The sequence below is a fragment of the Eutrema salsugineum genome, unplaced genomic scaffold (genome assembly GCF_000478725.1).
Source record: "Eutrema salsugineum unplaced genomic scaffold, Eutsalg1_0 scaffold_7, whole genome shotgun sequence".
NCBI lineage: Eukaryota > Viridiplantae > Streptophyta > Magnoliopsida > Brassicales > Brassicaceae > Eutrema > Eutrema salsugineum.
The window spans coordinates 9,132,885-9,139,610 of NW_006256486.1; the positions used below are offsets into that span (position 1 = coordinate 9,132,885).

A 6,726-nucleotide genomic window follows, 5' to 3' on the forward strand; every position below is an offset into this window, starting at 1 on the left:
GCTGATATTTTTACCAAGGCGCTTGGACGGGTTCAATTTCACTACTTACTTGGCAAGATGAGAATTCGGAATCTACATTCGCCATCTTGAGGGAGAGTATGAGAAAATATTTAAAGAATCTAAAATATTTTCTTGTGCTTATCTATTACTTGAGGGTTAAGCTATTGCTACCCTATATATTGTAATCGAGCCATTTGGTAATTACAACCAAAAGAACTATTCAGCAATCTATTCATCTTAACACTCTGAGTAAAACAGAATTTATAACATGTGAAAAGTAAATTAAGATTGAGAGCATGATAAATCTTTGTTGATTCTCTGTGGTTTTCTTTTAAAATGTTTTGAGTCTGCATTAAGAGTTAAAAGTGTTGACTTTTTTGGTTTGAGGTTTGATTCCGGTTAAAGGACTAATCGAATTGTAGATGGTTTGGTTCTAGTAAACCGACGGCAGCTATGTTGGGCTTAAACACGTTTTGGCCCACTAGGAGAAGCTGGCCGAAGTCTGAGTCTTTTTTTGGTTATAAAACAAACGGAGCAAAGCAAACCAAGTGCGAGAGATTTTTCCCCAAATTCAAAATTTGAGCTCAGTCTTCTCCTTCTTCTTCGTCTCTCTCATTTTTGTAACAAAACCAAAAGACTTTTCAGTGTGATTACGCATTTTGGTTAGGTGTATTTGTTATTAAATTTCATTTTGTGTTTCTTGTTAGGGTTTTTGTTACACCGATCGTTTATGGCTACATTGTGATTTTGAACTTTTCTGAATTTTTGTAACATGCGCTTCGTTATATAAGCTTTTAGCTGTGAAATCGAGTTTGAATCTGATTGATTCGTTTCAGGTGGATAGTATAAGCTTTTAGCTCTAAGATTCTGTGAATTAGCATTTTTTTATATCAATTTGTCCGTTTGCTCGGATTGTTTCATTTTTGAGCATTGAGTTGTTGATACATCTACAAAAATTGTGATCTCTTTTTTTGTTCATGTTAATTTGCAGCATGGATTTTGAATCTTCAGAGACGATATATGTCGTATGTAGCCACAGCATGGGTTTTTAATCTTTTAAACAGAGGTACAGTATATCGCCGTAGTTTTGTGTTTTGTTTCCTAAAAGAAGCAAACAATCATGTGTGTTATAGCATCTATCATGGTTCTTCCATACAAAGATTCTCGAATTCGAGTAATTTTCTGGCATCAATTGAAAGTTATGTATTAGGTAGCTCAAAAGGATTTATCATAAGACCTGGTTTCATTCATGTTTCATATGTATTTCAATCTGATTCTGTAATCGAATCCACTTGTTATTCATTTTTTCGTGTAATAGATCCTCAGACGATGTTTAGTATCCTAAAAAATTCAGAACAATTATGTGTGTTTTTGCTGGCATTTGTAGCTGAAAAAGATTCTTTCGAAACACATTTACCACAAGACTTGGTTTCATATGTATATATCTATCTATATCCTGGAACCTAATTTTGCATGGTCTCTAATATTATCTTACTGATAAAACACACATGATTTTATCAACTCGTTTCCTTAGCTGGATATGGCGAGTGGGCAAGTCAAATACAAGAGTTCTATGAAGAAGGATCAAGGAACTCCTGGAACCCTCGAAATAGTAAGAATTCTCGTAGCGAAAATGATGATTTTCTAACTTTTTTCGCTTGATTTTCATCTTAAAACTTGTGAATAGGAAATATAATGATTTCTAGTAACTGAATAAAAAATTCTTCTTGAATTAAGATATGCTAACCGGAAATTTGAAGAAAAAAAAAAATACGCAGATGGAATGGATGCTGCTCTTCGTACCTGATGATCGAAAATCAGATTCAAAGATTGAAGTGCAGACTCAGAACATTGAGAGTATGTTATTATTGTTTACACTAGGTCATTATTATCAATCAGATTCATTTCTTCTTGGTAAATTTCTCAGATCATAAATATTCCAAAGAATCACATCAACTTCCCTTGTTCAAACTAACCAACAAGCAGGTTCTTTTGTTGGCCTTTTGTGATGTGAAATTTTGAAGCTTATCCTGTGTATCATAGAAGTTTCCTCATTTTTTCGATTGCAGGGTAGGAGTCATACCTTTGTTTTTGGAAATTATCCGGACATGAATGCTTTCCGTGATATTATCAGTAAGCTCAATGTGCCATTGGTTTGCTTTTATTGAGTGCCTAATAATTTCTGTTTCTTACCGCTACTATTTTTACTATGAACAGCAAAGGCCCTTGCTAAATGTGAAGAGGATCCTAAGAAATCAACTGAGCAACTATGTTTTGCAGACTTGGAGCTACGCGTCAAGCTTCTCCGAGAAAATAGGTATGTAATCAGAACATTATGTTCCATTTTTTTGGTGTTTGAAGTTTCTGGTTTCATATTTTCACCGACTTGCTTTTAATATGAGTAACATACATGATATGATGAAGTGAGTTGCAGAGATTGCATAAGCAATTTGTGGAAAGTAAAGTCCTAACAGAACGTGATGGTTTCTGGCATCAAACCATCTATTGATGGGCAGGTATGATATAATTCTCCCTACTCCTTATTGGAAATCATCATACCCATTTGTATGTCTTTGTAGTGAACTAATTTTCTTTTTTGTATATCATCTGGTTTACTTACCACTTTCTTCACTCTATATCTTTCCAGACTAATAAGGTGACATTTAACTTTACCCCTGAGATCATTTTTCAGGTGAGCTCTTTTGCTTCACTGTGCTTTTCATTGATGTAAGTGCTATAAGTTTCTGAATCCAAATCCAAGTTGGGTTTGGGATTAGTTTATATGGTTGAAGTTGCAATTGGTGATACATTAGGACAGATATTTTATTAAGTGGAATCATTCAGGTTGCGTCATGTGCTTCTATTTTGGGCTTGTTTAATCTATCATTGTGTAGCAAGAGTACTTATGTCCTTTCCTCACATATGATATCAGTTTTTTGCTGAGAAGCCGGCTGTTCGACAGGCATTCATAAATTATGTTCCGAGTAAGGTAACACAACTTCATACTATTGACATTTTAGTAATAGATTTAGTCATTGTATACGACGATTTTCTTGATTCTTGACCAGCTTTGGTAGTATTTTTCCTACGCCAGATAACAGAGAAAGACTTCTGGACAAAATATTTTAGAGCAGAATATCTTTACAGCACCAAAAACACAGCAGTAGCTGCAGCAGAAGCTACTGAGGACGAGCTACTCGCTGTCTTTCTGAAGCCTGATGAGATATCGGCTCGAGAAGCTCGTCGAAAGGTCAGTTTACTTTTTCTTCAGTTAATCAATTTTCATGTCTTTTGATTGTGAAGAAAACAATTGTCGCATATCCATCTGATTTGAATGTCATGTCTGTAGATTCGACGAGTTGATCCAACTCTTGACATGGTGGCTGACCATGCTGGTGACGACACTCTTAGCATGGTAAGCCAACTACCACTGCATGAGATATATAAAAAGTGTTGATATTTTCTACCTCATTGCGCATCAAGGGTTGTTTCAGAGTCACACAGATAGAATAATACGCCTCTCATCGATTGTCTCGCGCTAGTAAAAGTAGTATGGGAAGAATTGTGCTCTATAGATAATACTAATGGTGTTAAGAATCTTGTTTTTGTTGTCTAGAATGCAAAGCGAACCTTCTCTAAGTTGCTAAATCAAGAAGTTTAGTTTCATTCAAAAGTAAATTCTGGACTATGCAACTATATTTAAGTTGTGTGCTTTGAAAATTGAATTACTGTTTTTTATATAGATTTCGAGAAAAATGAATCTAAAATTTGTCATTGTGCTCTTTGTATGCGGTTTAGAGGTCATGTCACTTTATGTTACGCTTATATTCAGTTTTCGGTAATGCAGGACCAATGTATGGATGTTGCTGAACCACATAAAGATCTGTTTAAAAGAAGATCACTTGCGCAAGATATTGATCGCCATGGTGCTGCTGTATTGGAAGGCAGATCCATTGGTTAACACCTCTATAAGCACCATCCTTCTATTCTTTCATCTTACGTTTTGTATTGCGGTAGATAGTTTAGCAAAGTGCAAACATGTATTTTAGCCATTTTGACTTTAATATTCTTGGTGGTAATATACACACTGATGCTCAATTGTTCTTTTTTAAATTGGAAAGCAGATGTTGAGTCAGAAGATTCGAGGATTGTTGCAGAGGCTCTCACACGGGTTAAACACGGTTTGTTGTTTCATTCTGATATGTTCTACTTTTGCTTTTTTTTTTCCTCTGTGCTGATATGTGGCCAATACCACACTTTATATCTATGGTAGCAAGCAAAGCCACCAAAGACGCTGAGCAGGAGAGATTGGAGAAAATGTCCCGGGCTTTAATGGAAGATCTTCAAGCACCAAAGAACTTCGCGTTCGTACCACTTTCTATCAGGTTGGCTTTATGTCTTTTTCACGGTTGATGATATTGACGCTGCCTATATCCTCTTACACTTTTCTTGTTTGGGAATCAGGACCCTCGTGATTACTTTGAATCTCAACAAGGAAACGTCCTCAATGAACCGATAGGAGCAGGGGAATTAAAGAGAAATGTCCATGAAGCTTATGGGTTGCTAAAAGAATCCATTTCTGAGCTTAGATGTAAAGGACTAATTGATTAAACCTGAAGTTACCTTCGAGGTGCTTTTCTACACCACAGTCAAAAACCATGGCCTATTTGCTTTGTTGCCTAAGCTAAGAGTTGCTAAATCCCTATTCAGGTTTTCATTGCATTAAACCGAACTATCTCAACTGGCAAGAATGTTATCGGGAAGAATCCGCGAGAGAAGTTTCTGGACAGATTACCAAAATCCATCAAGGATGAAATTTTACATGTAAGTTCTGATTTTTCTCTATGTCCTGAGGAACAAGAAGCACTATATAAGACTACTGTTTAGTGAAGATTGGTTATAATAATTCCTTTGGATGTTTTCTTTCATCTGCAGCAATGGACATCAATACAAGAATTACTAAGACATTTTTGTTCATCTTTCCCAATAACAACCACATATCTTTATACCAAGGTCATTTTCTCTTTTTCTGTTTCACAATCTCCCAATCCTGGAATATATAATATATATATATACACATTGATTCATGTGCTTTCTCAGGAAAGATTCAAAATTACCTTACACCAGGAGCTAGAATTTTATATTTTATAATGCAGGTTCTTAGGCTGAAGGATGCAATGTCTAATATATATTCACAACTCGAGGTAAGCTATGTAATAAATTCTTCAAGACTTTCTGATATAATAAGCAACTCTTGAAGCTTATTGCATATGGTCTAGTGTGTACTGTTTAACTCGATATTAAACCACATTTGACTCAGGTGATGAAAGAGTCGGTGCAATCTGATCTCCGGCATGAGGTTTCTTTACTGGTTCGTCCAATGCAACAGGTTAGCCTCTTCTGGTACCTAGGAAGATAGTATAGACTATAGTGTTTTTAGTTTACATTCATGACTCGGTTAAGTCTATATTCTCGATTCACATTGTATCTTTTGATCCGGTTTAACCAGCCGAACTTGAATTGTAATGCGGTTCATGAACTGATGTTAAACTTGTTTTCTCTGCCAGGCTCTTGACGCTGCGTTCCAACAGTTGCATGACATGAGTAAACATGTCTATAAAGTCCACTTGAAAAACTAACATTTATAAAAGGAACAAAGTCGTCGAAATTAGTTAAAACTCACTTTTGTTCGCTGGACAATAAAATATCTTTGTTATTTTTTTTTAAAAATAACGATTTATTTATTGCCTCACTTACTTACTCTGAAGTTAAATTATCTTATTAGTCCAATACTCTGCTTGAAACATGAATCACTGATTCAAAAAGTAATCCACATCAGTAATCGTGTAGAACACGGAAGATAAGTGAACAAAACTACTCAAGCTTCAAAACCTAAGCCCAACCATAAATCCACACACTTAACTCATAGTCATAACCAAGGTCTAGTTGACTAGTTTATGAGTTTGTATCTTAATTCAAACAAGAAAAAGTGGGTTTTGGTTTCAAACAAGAGACTAAACAATTCTAAACAAGATTACTAAACAAGCAATAAACAAAAACAACAGATGATTTAGATGATGTAAAGATAATAAAACAATAGAGTTCTAGACATAATAGTGGATTAGGGTGCTGTAGATGCTAAATAAAGATGTTAATGAACAATGTGATAAATGATCTCAAGTGACTTGGGATTCCAAACCAGTTTTAATCTTTCCAAAGCATCAAAACACAAATCATATTATCACTCATATCCAATCATCATTGGAGACATAATAATAAGACAGCATTAAACATCGATCCTAACTTGTCATCTATGCATAAAACAATAATTTTCATGGCCTTAATGCATACACCTCTAACATAGCTTGGTTCAGGCATTTCATCAAACACTTTTTGAGTGGTGAAATGCCTAAGTTCTAGACCAGAGTGATTATCAAAGATATAGCTTTAAGAACAGCTATTTAGAGAAACATGAATCTAGTCCCTAAACACCTTAATCTAACACTTAAACACCTTAATCTACATATCTAGAACCTTAATGAGGTGACTACTCATTAATCATAATCAACACATTTAATCCTTTGCAAGATGTGTTGTTAATCATGATGAATGATGTGAGATGAGATGAAAAAATGATTAGATGCTAAGAAATACTCTTGATTTGATTAAAACCTTAAGATATCTCTTAACAAAGATGAGTTTTCACAAAAGAGGAAAGGAGACTAA

At 34.9% G+C, this 6,726-nt stretch overlaps 1 pseudogene; it reads left to right on the forward strand.

Annotated features, from left to right (window-relative positions):
• Positions 1 to 591: 591 nt before the first annotated feature.
• On the forward strand, positions 592 to 5,698 carry LOC18010618 (annotated as a pseudogene).
• Positions 5,699 to 6,726: the final 1,028 nt, after the last annotated feature.